The sequence below is a fragment of the Balaenoptera ricei genome, chromosome 19 (genome assembly GCF_028023285.1).
Source record: "Balaenoptera ricei isolate mBalRic1 chromosome 19, mBalRic1.hap2, whole genome shotgun sequence".
In the NCBI taxonomy this organism is placed as follows: Eukaryota; Metazoa; Chordata; class Mammalia; order Artiodactyla; family Balaenopteridae; genus Balaenoptera; species Balaenoptera ricei.
In genome coordinates this window covers 4506068-4520572 of record NC_082657.1, presented here as the reverse complement: position 1 = coordinate 4520572, position 14505 = coordinate 4506068, and positions in this window count along the sequence as shown.

The window sequence follows — 14505 nt, the reverse complement described above, 5'->3', positions numbered from 1 at the left end:
TTCACATATTGAGATGTAGGGAAGTCATTCTGGCTTATACATGAGTTAACTTGAACTTGATGTTAACTCGAATTTGATGTTAACTAAAACAGCCTGTTTGCGGCCTAGCAAACATACATTGTACATCTGCTTTAATTATTAAAGGAAAGGGCACATTGACCAGAACTAAAGAATGTTCATACTAAAAATAAAGATTAAATGCCTCTCTTCTTGGGATGCAGATGCTGGTTCTCCTTTGATGATAAGACTCCTTTCCCAGGTGCCAAGGCTATGTTTGCTGACTTGCTGGAGTACGTGCTGATCTGTTCTTTTTTTTTTTTTGAAACCTGTAGAAATGTAACCCTGACTTGTTTAATGTTCTTTGTCCTGACAAGATATAAAAGTGTGGCTGAAAACCCTGCTTCCCTGAAGCAGTTTCTCAGAGGAATCTGGGAAGCAGGTTTCTGGGCTAGTCCTCAGCTTGGCTCAAATAAACGTCATTTCTATTCTTATTATTGACTGTTTACTGATTATTTTCGTCGACAAGACGGGGTCTGAGACTGGAGGCCTGAGGCATGTGATAATTTAGGTTGGTAACCATCGCTTTTAAAATAAGTATATTTTGTTACAATTAAATTATAAATTGCATTGTTTTCTTTTTGCTAAAGTGTTTTAATTATTTGCCTTTTTAAAAACCAACTCTTGGGGAATTCCCTGGCGGTCCAGTGGTTAAGACTCTGCGCTTCCACTGCCGGGGCGTGGGTTTGATCCCTGGTCGGGGAACTGAGATCCCGCATGCCGTGTGGAGCGCCCAAAACAAACAAACAAACAAACAAATAAATAAAACCAACTCTTTCCCCGAGTTTTATTGAGATATAATTGATACACTTCACTGTATAAGTTTAAGGTGTATAGCATAATGGTTTGACTTACATATATTGTGACATGATTATTGCAATAAGTTTAATCAGCTTCCATCATCTCATATAGATACAATAAAAAGGGAAGGCACAAAAGAAATTTCTTTTTCATTTTTGATGGGAACTACATTTGTCTTTATAACAGTTATAAATGTTGCGATGGATTACCTTCAAATATCTTTCAGAAAAACTTGTTTACATCCTAATATGCTTAAGTCAATAATATCTAAATATAATTTCATAGTATCTGTATGTTCATTTTGAGACTATTAGAAAGTTTACTTTAATTTAAAAATTGTGATATATGTTAGCTCTTTTCTGTGTTTTCCATTTCTGCACGTTCTGTCAGGTGTGGATGACAAACCCTGTAAATATATAGTCTTGAGAAGACTTTGGGATTTATTTTCACCTAAAGAATAATCAATTTTGCAATATATGTAAGGCATTTAGTAGAGAGGTATAGTCTTTTTAATATGAACCCTAAAGAAAGTAAACATGAAATAACTCATTTCTATTATGGTTTATCACAGGGTACTGAATATATTTCCCTGAGTTATACAGTAGGACCTTGTTGTTTATCCATTCTATATATAATAGTTCGCATCTGCTAATCCCAAACTCTCACTCCATCCCTCCCCTAATCCCCTCCCCCTTGACAACCACAAGTCTGTCCTCTACGTCTGTGAGTCTGTTAGAAATACTCTATGTGGGCTTCCCTGGTGGCGCAGTGGTTGAGAATCTGCCTACCAATGCAGGGGACACAGGTTCGAACCCTGGTCTGGGAAGATCCCACATGCCGCGGAGCAACTAAGCCCGTGAGCCACAACTACTGAGCCTGCGCGTCTGGAGCCTGTGCTCCGCAACAGGAGAGGCCGCGGCAGTGAGAGGCCCGCGCACCGCGATGAAGAGTGGCCCCCGCTCGCCGCAACTGGAGAAAGCCCTCGCACAGAAACGAAGACCCAACACACCCAAAAATAAATAAATAAATAAATTAAAAAAAAAAAAAAAAGAAATACTCTATGTGAGTAAAACTATAAAACATTCCTGAAATATATGAAAGTAGGTATAAACAAATGAAAATTGACATCTTGTTCTTGGTTGGAAAAACTCAATATTACAAAAAGATCAATTCTCCTTAAGCTAATTAATAAAATTACTGTCTCCCTGTATAGACAACTTCAGTTAGTTTTGGAGCTAGCAACGTTATTGCAAAAATCTTACAGAATGAAGAGCAAATAAGAGCCACAAAAACTCTAGAAATGAATCAAAATGAGGGAGGCTATCTCTAGGGGATATGTTATTCATGAGTAGACTGACAGATCAGTGCAGCTAAAATTTATGCCAAAATGCAGAAGAAAAGTTAATAAGCAGCAAAACTACAGCGGAGCTATCATTAATACTTAATATTTGGGAAATGGAGATTCCTACCAAAATGACAATAAGTTGGGACTTCCCTGGTGGCGCAGTGGTTAAGAATCTGCCTGCCAGTGCAGGGGACACGGGCTCGAGCCCTGGTCCAGGAAGATCCCACATGCCACGGAGCAACTAAGCCCATGTGCCACAACTACTGAGCCTGCGCTCTGGAGCCCGGAAGCCACAACTACTGAGCCCTTGTGCCACAAATACTGAAGCCCGTGCAGCTAGAGCCTGTGCTCTGCAACAAGAGAAGCCACCACAATGAGAAGCCCGTGCACCGCAACAAAGAGTAGCCCTTGCTCGCTGCAACTAGAGAAAGCCCGCGCACAGCAACAAAGACCCAACGCAGCCATAAATAAATAAATAAATTTATTTTAAAAAAATGACAATAACTGGTTTTATTCTTCACAGCCTGTAGCAAGATCAAGGTCAAAGGAAAGAGAAATCTGTATGGTAAAAAAATAAATAAAACACCGTTAAATTCCTTCACAAGGCTTGATTCTCAGTCACCTGACTGCAGCCAGCTCCTTGCTCACTGCCTCCAAAGGAGTGTCTCAGACAAGGACAGGTTTGGGGTTGAAAAATTTCCTCAGTGATTATTCTTTTTTTAAAAAATTAAAGTATAGTTGATTTACAATGCTGTGTTAGTTTCGGGTGTACAACAAAGTGATTCAGTTATACATACTATATATCTGGGGGTTTTTTCAGATTCTTTTCCCTTATAGGTTACTACAGAATATTTAGTAGAGTTCCCTGTGCTATACAGTAGGTCCTTGTTGGTTATCTATTTTATATATAGTAGTGTGTGTATGTTAATCCCAAACTCCTAATTTATCCCCTGCGCCTTTCCCCTTTGGTAACCATAAGTTTGTTTTCTGTGTCTCCTCAGTGATTTTTTTTTTTAATTTTTATTTATTTATTTATTTATTTATTTATTTATTTATTTATTTATTTATTATTTTTGGCTGCGTTGGGTCTTCGTTGCTGCGTACAGGCTTTCTCTAGTTGCAGAGAGCAGGGGCTACTCTTCATTGCGGTGTGCGGGCTTCTCACTGTGGTGGCTTCTCTTGTTGCGGAGCACGGGCTCTAGGCATGTGGGCTTCATTAGTTGCAGCACGCGGGCTCAGTAGTTGTGGCTCATGGGCTCTAGAGCACAGGCTCAGTAGTTGTGGCGCACGGGCTTAGTTGCTCTGCGGCATGTGGGATCTTCCCGGACCAGGGCTCGAACCCGTGTCCCCTGCATTGGCAGGAGGATTCTTAACCACTGCGCCACCAGGGAAGCCCCTCCTCAGTGATTTTTGATTTAAACTTCTTTCGTACCTTCACCGAGTGGCCAGTGGTGTATCCATTGGCAGCACCTGCTCCTTGAGCATCTTCTGCAACATCACGACTGGCCCCGGGAGCTCCAAGATGACAGAGCTTAAGATAGAAGCTCCCATGTGCCTCTCTAACAGCCCACACTTGATCCTGAACATGCTGGTAAATATCACTTTTCCTCTTTATGTGTCTGATACACGAACAGCAAAATATCACAAAGAACTATAATTGGTAATCGGAATAACAAGGTCACACAATCACGACTTGAAGCATTTTAACTTCCCTCATGTTGCATGTTTGGGATTCATGATCTGGGCAGCGTCTGCATGCTTTTCAGCCTCTGAAGACACAAGCAGTGGGTCCCGCACAATTCATAGGAACAACGTGTCGGCCAAACTTCCCCTGAGATGACGGCCACCCGAAGCATCCTCATCTTGGTAAGGACCTTTGTATCTCTTCACAGCCTCTTTTCCTTCTCTTCCTCTTGTTCGTGTCTTTCTGATAATCCCTGTTGGTGGCTGATCACCCTCTCCCCCAATCACTTCACGTTTCCCAGCAATCAGCCCTTTGTTCTCTTGAGCCGTGACCCCACTGTCTGCAGTGTCTTCTCTGCGCACTGCAGAAGGTTACATGACTCCTTAAAAATGATAAGATAGCTGTGTGTTTTATATTTATTTAAACAGAGTTGTCATTTATTCATTCATTCTTTACAGAGATTTAAGCACTAGAATGAGCAATCACATAACAGAGAGGGTGTGAAGAACAGACCGTGTCTCTGACTTTAGAGAAATCGTAACATAGCAGACACAGCAGGCCCTCAACTAAATATTATGTGCAATGCTTTTATAATTTCCATTTTATTAAATGTTGCAGAGGAGAAGTCTACAGCCTAAGAATTCATTTAAAATTGGGGTCTCTAATACCTTGGAGATAATGGAAACTTATATGAGCATGTAACTTTAAACCTGATCAATTAAAATCTCCTGAGTGTTAACTGGGCAGAGAAGTGTGAGAAGAATTTGCTGAATGGGGAAGCCTGTGTGATGATCTTGAACATGAGCAGGAAAAATCCTGGCTCTCTAACAAGTGGTCCCGGATGGAGCTGGAGATAACACAGTACTTCAGACTCTGAAGGACACTGGAGACCAGGTGTTGTGTGTTTATCTCAAATCCTGAGAGGAAAGGTAGTCAGCCAAAATATATGATCGTTTAGGGTGGAGGGGAGCATATTTACAACACTTGCAGGTTGGGACTTCCCTGGCGGTCCAGTGGTTCAGACTCCGCGCTGCCACTGCAGGGGGTGCAGGTTCCATCTCTGGTTCAGGAACTAAGATCCCACATACCGCGCTGTGTGGCCAAAAAAAGAAAACAAAAATGAAAACAAAAACAAACCCCCCAAAAAACAAAAATGAAACAACTTGCAGGTAAAATGGGCAGATGTGGTTGGAGGGCAAACTGTGCACTGGAAGCAAGTCAGAAGGTTTTACCTATAATTCAAGTCAGAAATGATTAATGTGAATCAGGAAAAAAAAAAAGAAAGGAAAAAAAAAGACAAGACAGAATTTTGGGGTTTCTAGAAGGTAGAATGTTCTGCATCAAGTGATGGTCCCAGTTAGCCTGTTTGGAAGACAGAGGGTGGACTCCCAAGTCCGCAACACGGGGCAGTGAGTGTACTGTGGGGCGTGCTCATCAACTGCAGAGGAGCTGAGGAGGAAGCTTCTGAGGTGAGGGTCACAGAACAGCTTTATGTATGGAAGAGTGTCAGCCCCCTGAAATATCCAGTGGTGTGTAGTTTACAAAATCAAAAGATAAAACGGACAATCCCTCATCCATAGTAAAAAAAAAAAAAAAAAAAAGAAAGAAAAAATTAAGAAATGTCTTTCAGGGCTTCCTGGGTGGTGCAGTGGTTGAGAATGCACCTGCCAATGCAGGGGACACGGGTTTGAGACCTGGTCCAGGAAGATCCCACATGCCACGGAGCCACGAAGCCCACATGCCTAGAGCCCGTGCTCCGCAACAAGAGAGGCCACTGTAATGAAGAGTAGCCCCTGCTTGCCGCAACTAGAGAAAGCCCACGCCCAGCAACGAAGACCCAGCACAGCCAAAAATAAATGAAATAAATAAATTAAAAAAAAATTTTTTTAAAAACCCCTGTGACTTCATAGACTTACAATAGTCTTTGGGACTGTAAATATTTATGGGAAAGAAGGCATGGTTTCTAATACTCTATTAGGTGTAACTAGGTGAAGTCAAGAATGATCTACAAACAATAGATGCTGGAGAGGGTGTGTAGAAAAGGGAACCCTCCTGCACTGTTGGTGGGGATGTAAACTGATACAGCCACTATGGAGAACAGTATGGAGTTTCCTTAAAAAACTAAAAACAGAACTACCATATGACCCAGCAATCCCACTCCTGGGCATATACCCTGAGAAAACCATAATTCAAAAGGACACGTGTACCCCATTGTTCATTGCAGCACTATTTAAATAGCCAGGACATGGAAACAACCTAAATGTCCAACGATAGATGAATGGGTAAAGAAGATGTGGTACATATATACAATAGAATATTACTCAGCCAAAAAAAGGAAGGAAATTGGGTCATTTGTAGAGATGTGGATGGACCTAGAGTCTGTCATACAGAATGAAGTAAGCCAGAAAGAGAAAAACAAATATCGTATATTAATGCATATAGGTGGAATGTAGAAAAATGGTACAGATGAACCTATTTGTAGGGCAGAAATAGAGAGGTAGACGTAGAGAATGGACATGTGGACACAGGGTGGGAAGGGGAGGGTGGGACGAATTGAGAGATTAGGTTTGATGTAAATACATTACCATGTGTAAAACAGATAGCTAGTGGGAACCTGCTGTATAGCACAGGGAGCTCAGCTCAGTGCTCTGTGATGACCTAGATGGGTGGGATGGGGTGGCCAAGAGGGAGGGGATATAGGTATACATACAGCTGATTCACTTCATTGTACAGCAGAAACTAACACAACATTGTAAAGCAATCTTACTCCAATAAAAAAATAAATAAATAAATACGTAGTTGAAAAGACTGGAGAGAGAGAATAAGCGCAAGACACAAAGGTGGGCTTCCCTGGTGGCGCAGTGGTTGAGAATCCGCCTGCCAATGCAGGGGACACGGGTTCGAGCCCTGGTCTGGGAAGATCCCACATGCCGCGGAGCAACTGGGCCCGTGAGCCACAACTACTGAGCCTGCGCGTCTGGAGCCTGTGCTCCGCAACAAGAGAGGCCGCGATAGTGAGAGGCCCACGCACCGCGATGAAGAGTGGCCCCCGCTCGCCGCAACTAGAGAAAGCCCTCGCACAGAAACGAAGACCCAACACAGTCAAAAATAAATAAATAAATAAATAAATTTATTAAAAAAAAAAAAAAAAAGACACAAAGGCCTCAGAGAGACAGGGACCTTTAAGGAAAAACAAATTCATTCCTAAATTCACAGAGCATCCACTGTGTGCCAGGCACAGGCTAACAAGTGGGGATATAAAATGAATATGTACATAAACAGCCAAAGCTAAATCTGTTTTCCTTAGTGAAATACTTTTAAAAGGTGGGTTGTGGGCTTTTTTTTTTGGTGGGGGTGGGTTTTTTTTGACATGGTTAGCTGTATACACATAGCTAAGTTGTATATATGAATAAAAGCCTTACTTACTGAAAAAAAAAAAAAAGGAAAAAAGAACAGTGAAACACAAACCACCCTATATCGATTCTCAGTAGAAAACTTGGAGCCAAGACAAGATCGTTGTTCATTCCTGGCCCCCAGAACTGACTGCATCTGGCCAGCAAGACTGCAAATTTATTGTGGACCCAAGATTACTGGGTACCTCCTTTCTCTTTCTTTTTTAAGTGGGAGGGTTTATTAAGGTTATATTTCTCTGTTCCACCACAATGCGTTATGAGTGAAGAGAACTCCACGTGGGGCTCTGAGTTCAGAGGAATCTCATGAGATGATTATGAGATTCTCATGTTTGAGTAGAACTTTTTTAACCTTTCTTTTGGGACAGAGGTAAATGTATTTTGTGTGTGAACAAAGGATGGACAAATTATTTCTGATAGAAGCAGCATTATCATATATTGAAATATTATTTCCAATTAATTATCACCTTGCTGTGAGATTATACACATCTGTTCCTCTGATATCAAGCTTGGTCTCTTGACTTAGGCAACTCTTTCTTCCCGTTGAGAGGACTGCATTTCCTTGCCCATTTTATGCAAGCTTGGCTTTGTGAGTTCCTTGGCCCATTTGGTGTGAGTAGAGTGGCATGTTTTAACTTTAAATGGAACATTTCAAAGCCTTTGTTTGCTTTTTTGAACCCTCTCTTCTCTCTGCTGCAAGAATGGTACATCCCAGATACACTGGAATTTTACCCTGAACCCCAGAATCAAATCAGAGAAACAAGCAAGAGGTGAATAATGATACGATATGAGGAAGAAATAAATGTTTTCTTGTTGTAAGCCAAGGAGAATCCAGGGGTATTTATTACCATAGCAAAACCTCCAGAAAACTGACTGGTACACTTTCAATGACCTTTTCTTTTTTCCTCACCCACCTGAAACTCTCAAATTCAAGGTTACAGGTAGGAGCTCATTATCTCCAGTACTAATTGTCCCACCTTTAAAATCTTGATTTCAAGAATTCCCTTCCTAAATTATTACCCTCATTCCTTCTATTACATATATTCACTCTTTCCATTAGAATATCCATTTACTTTTAATTCACCTACAAATATATTACTTTTCATTGTCTAACTACCCTCAATGGACTGTGTGTTCCCAGTTGTAACATTTCCAACTGGTTTATCGTGATCAAATATTTGTAAATAACGTCAAGAAACTTGCTCTCGGCCTTCCCTGGTGGCGCAGTGGTTACGAATCCGCCTGCCAATGCAGGGGACACGGGTTCGAGCCCTGGTCCAGGAAGATCCCACATGCCGCGGAGCAACTAAGCCCGTGCGCCACAACTACTGAGCCTGCGCTCTAGAGCCCGCGAGCCACAACTACTGAGCCCGCGTGCCACAACTACTGAAGCCCGCGCACCCTAGAGCCCGTGCTCCACAATAAGAGAAGCCACCGCAATGAGAAGCCTGCGCACCACAATGAAGAGTAGCCCCCGCTCACCGCAACTAGAGAAAGCCCGCGCACAGCAATGAAGACCCAACACAGCCAAAAATAAAATAAAATAAAAAATAAAATTAAAAAAAAAAAAAAAAAAAAAGAAACTTGCTCTCTTACACGGTGCTGCCTTCATCTGAGGAAGCAAGGCTCAGACCTGGATGAGCTCAGTTAACGACTTAAATCCTACTACAAACAGGAAGTTCACACTGATGACCGAAAACCCCAAGCAAACAAGAAAATGAAAGAGCCTTTAGGCTCTTAGTGTTTTGTTAAATTGCTATCCCTTCTCTATGGGTCCTGTTTTGAACTTCTCCTGCTCTGGTGGCAAATTATAAATGGTGATATGTTCTGTTTTCATTTTCCTTCAATTCAGAATACATTCCAATGTTTTTTTTTTCCAATTTCTTCTTTGTCCCAGGATTAGTCACAAGTAGATCATTATATTCCAAATATTTGATGTTCCATGGATTTTTCTGTTATTGATTTCTGTTTTAATGACATTGTGGTTATAGAGATATTTTGTATAACTTGAATTCTTTTAAAATTTATCAAGACTTGTTTGATGGCCCAGAATGGTTTGTCTTGATAAAGTACTATGTGCACTTTGAAAGACTGTGTGAAATTCTCTTGTAAGGTGGAGTTTCTAATAAAGGAAAAACTCTGTTTCTTCTTCCTGTGGAGGGAAAAATCCAGTTCCTCCTACCTGTGTGTTTCTTTCCTCTATGTCTCCTTTACCCTTACGCTACTGCCACATTCACAGAGAACACTCCACTTCTGACACTTCGAGTCAACAAATATGTGGGCGTTTTCTCCACAAGCAATCGTATGTGACACCAGCTGGGTGTCCTACAATTCAACTCAATTCCGACACTTCCTGGAGACAGGATCAAATCCCACAGATCCCACAAGTCTGCCCCCCTCCCCCCAATACACTTCAGATGTCAGTTGCGAGTCCAGGTTGTCACCCACTTGTGCTTCTGACCAACTGGCTATAGATTGGGATTTCCAACAACACCCCTTTTTTGGTTCATACAAAAGAATACACAGCCAGTTTATATAGGGTTGCTTCTAAGTCCTGAAAAAAAAAAAAAAATTCTAACTATAAGTCCCGAATTTTAAATGTCTCCTATGGAAACTTAATATCACACCCCACCAAGCCACACATCAATTGTGGCTATTCCTCAATCATTGTAAATGTTCCCATCCTGGGGATTTTCTCCTTCTATTTTCTCCACCTAATTGCCCTTCCCCATTTGTATTTGCATGACACTCTTCAATTAATTAATGACTCTGCTCAAATATCACCTTATCATATGGGCAGTCTCTGACCGCATTGTTTAAGTTAGGACGGCCTGTCACTCTATCATTGTACATGTACACCTTCGTTGTATTCATCACCATCATATTTTATTATTGCTGACTTACCCTTATAGAATATAAGCTACTTGAAGATAGGCATTGATTTCCTGCTGTATCACCAGTGATTAGAATCGTTCCTCGTTGATAGAATGAGTGCACGCATTTTATCACTGCAAAGAAAGTCACTGCAATGCATCAGTTCACAGATCAGTAGGTTGTGGTCAAGTAAACCTGTGATTATATTTGTGGCATTGAATTCTTTACTCCCGTACTTTACAATCTAATGTTCTGAACATTTGTGATAACTTGTCATGCTATATTTTATTCACACTGTTAATTTTCTTGTGGACAAACTTTGTGACAGAGATAACACGAACATCTCAAAGAGAGATACTACTTTTATTTCAGTAAACCTAGGTACAATGAAAGTATACTTAACGTTGATGACTCTAAAGGCATGTCTATGTTAATGAAGCCATCAATTTAAACTTGTTTTTATTCAGTAAAGATTAATCCTAGATCATGTGATCCTTTAAAAATTTGAGCTAAATTAGGGGGCTTCCCTGGTGGTGCAGTGGTTAAGAATCCGCCTGCCAATGCAGGGGACACAGGTTCGAGCCCTGGTCCGGGAAGATCCCACATGCCACGGAACAACTAAGCCTGTTCACCACAACTACTAAGCCTGCATTCTAGAGCCCGAGAGCCACACCTACTAAGGCCACATGCCACAACTACTGAAGCCCGCACGCCTAGAGCCCGTGCTCCACAACAAAAGAAGCCACCGCAGTGAGAAGCCCGCACACTGCAACAAAGAGTGGCCCCAGCTCGCCGCAACTAAAGAAAGCCCGCATGCAGCAATGAAGACCCAATGCAGCCAAAAATAAATAAATAAAATAAATAAATGAAAAAGAAATTTTGGGCTAGTTTGTTATATTTACAAATATTTGATTTGTAAGCACTTACTTGTAAGTCAATTCAATAGAGCTCCTTTAGAAGTTAATTTTAATAACACCATCTGGAGTTAGGGACATATCACATTTATTATGTATAGATAGACATACATTCGTCCAGATAGACACAGACAGAGATCTTTTTTTTGTTGTGTTTGTTTTGGCCACGCTGCACAGCATGTGGGATCTTAGTTCCCCGACCAAGGATTGAACCTGGGCCCACTGCAGTGGAAGTACAGGGTCTTAACCATTGGACTGCCAGGAAAGTCCCCTACACAGAGATCTCAGTTTTCCTGCTTGAGTTTAAACGTCCTTCCCCTCCCCCGCCCTTTGTTTTTTTCCAGCTTTAAATTCTACTAATTGACCCAAGGCTGTAGGTCAGGCACCATGGGCTACATTTCAAGGATATGGTAAGAACTGTAAATTTTAAGATTTCTCCTGGGAATACTTTTGTTCTCTCAAGGTCAGAATCGAAAAGATTAAACCAGCTTTCTCTACAGTTTTGGAATGTCAATAGAGTGCCATCCTGGCCATTTAAAAGTTAAATGCTTGCAAGTATTGGCTTTGTTCCAACTGCACACGAAGCTGGCCAGAGTTCCAGGGAGTGGCTGTTTATTAGGGAGCTGGTCAGCCTTTGAAGTGCAGTTTCTCTTTATTAATTTGGGAGCCTAATTCAGATATAATCTGAACAACCTTCTGAGGGCGCTGTGATGGATGGCATTTGTGCTGCTCCTGAGTCTAGCTCCCTAAGGAGTTACTCTTGGGTCGGTTGGAGCCTCTTACAGGTCTCGGTTTCTCCCTCCAGCAAAAACTGCTGTGCCCCTCGGTGAGAATTTACTGAATGGTTGTAGTGGGGTCCCTTGTAGGACCGCAGCACATCTAAAGGATTGATCCTCAGATATGTCCACTAGGTTCTCAATAACCTGAGAAGGCCTTGCGGCTGGAAAGAGCAAGCGTTCCTTTTGTTTGGAGCTAAGCAGGCTCAGTCTCTCATTCTACTATCAAATGGTTTGTTCAGATTATATATAATCTTTTAAATTTAAGCCAAATTTTAAAAAAGACCAGCCAACCCAATTCACTCCCAAGTTCCCTCCCAGGTCCCTGCCTAGGGAATGTACCATACTCCCTCTTAGGACTCCAAGTCCCAAGAAAAAAACAGCTCAAATAAAATTCAGGATGTCATTTAAAGCAATGATGTCTGAATATCAGGAGAAATCATCAAAGCAGCTGAGGAGTACCGAGAAGTGGATGAGTCTCAAAGGACCCATCGGTTTGGGGTAGACTCCAGGTGTCCTCTGATAGGTGTCTCTGGTATCATACTGAGTACAACAAGAAAATGTCAACAAAAATTCAATTAAGAATCAAGGAGAAAAAAAGGGAATTTTATTTGAGCCAAACTGAGGATTCTAACTTGGGAAACAGACTCTCAAAAAGCTCTGAGAACTGTTCTGTTAGAAGTCAAAGGCACAGTTGTATTCAATTTCAAGACAAAGGATCGTTCATCAAAATGACATACTGATAATTTTTCATAAAGTTCACCAAGGATACATATCCAGGTTAGTACATACAGAGCAAGCAGCAAGTCACCATGACCTCCCACAGAGTTGGGAAAAAACGGTATTCTTTTAAGAAGTTAAATCACTAGTGTCAGAAGAAAAAAATAAATTGATCTTCAGGGTCGAGCAGGCACTCCCACGTTTGAGGAGCTGTGGGTAATGTGTAATGCAGATGCATGCTGCACATTCGGGAGGGAGGAGGCCCGAACACACACAGAGAATTTTATGCTTAATTTTATCTTGTCTTGCCTTAAAATACAAATTTTATTTCATCAACTCCAAGCACAAAAAAGAGATTATTTTTATCCCTATTTCTGAAATTTTATTTCCTAATATTTTTTACATGCTTACTGTATCTTCATCTCATGTAAAGGTGCAACCCAGGGGTCTTGTTTTGGCACACACAAAAAAGGTATGTAGAAATCTGATCATGTGGTGCATATTTACAAATGGGGAGGCAGGTTTCAGGGGGTTTGAGTCTGAAATTGTACTGCTATGGTATTTTCATTATAGTTACAGAAATAATCTGGGTTGCACTATGGAGTTCATAGCTCACATGCAAATTATGAATATACATGTATTTCAAAAACTGCTGTTTGACTCTAACATAGAAATTGTTACAGATGTCATTCAACTTAGAAAGCATGATGATGTGTAATTAGTGATCATTATTATAAAGCGCCCCAATGCGGTGGGATATGCGTGGGTAACAGAAGGCACATGATTAATTAAGGGTTATAAAAAAGATAATATTTTACTTACTTGTTGTTGTTTTCCTATTTTTTGGCCACGCCCCAAGAAATGTGGGATCTTAGTTCCCCGACCAGGGATTGAACCCATGCCCCCTGCAGTGTCTTAACCACTGGACCACCAGGGAAGTCCCGACATGTTACTTATACATTCTAAATAAAATGGTGTCAAAATGCAATTCCAGAGGCCAAATCTGCAGCCTTCACAAGCACACTCTACTCTGGTTCTTTTGATTACCGTCCTCTATCATACTGTGTCTTCAGTCTTCAGTTTCCAAAAATAAGACTAATTTTTATTATTTTATATATACAGCAGCCATTCCCTTTCAAAGGACAGGGAGACCATTGTTCTCCGCCACCCCATTTTTTCTCCCATGTATGCCATCTCTAGTAACCCATCATTCTACTCACATGAAAACCTCATTCTCGCAATATCCTGTCCTGCTCTCTTTCATGATCAGCTGGTAGAGTAGGCCCTTCCTATAATCATCAACAGAGGCCCTGAGTCCTATCAACAAATCCAGAGAAGGGGCTGTGACCCCCAAAAGCACAGTAATTTAGAAAACAGTTTTACATTTATATTCTGTCACTCCATGCATTTGTGTAGTTTTTCTCAAAGATGTATAATCTGATATCAAGTGAGGTACGAGTCCTGGCTACAGGCTTTGCCATACACATTGGTTTTACACGGTATCTCTCCATGATGGAGTCTTCTTTTCCCCTTCACTGAAACACAGTTGATATACAATATTTTGTTTCAGGTGTACTACATAATGGTTTAACAATTGCATACATCATGAAATAATCACTTCGGTAAGTCTAGTAGTCATCTGTCCCCATACGGTTATTATTACTGACTATATTCCTTATGCTGTATATTACACCACCGTGCTTTATTATGTAACTGCAGATTTGTACTTCTTAAAGCCCTTCTCCTGTTTCACACACACCTCGAACCCTCCCTCCCACCTTCTGGCAACCATTTATTTGTTCTATGTATGAGTCTATTTTCCTTGTATTTTGTTTTTTAAATTCCACATATAAGTGAAGTCACGTGCTACGCCATTCTCTGACATTTCACCTAGCAAAATACCCTGCAGAGCTATCCATGTTGT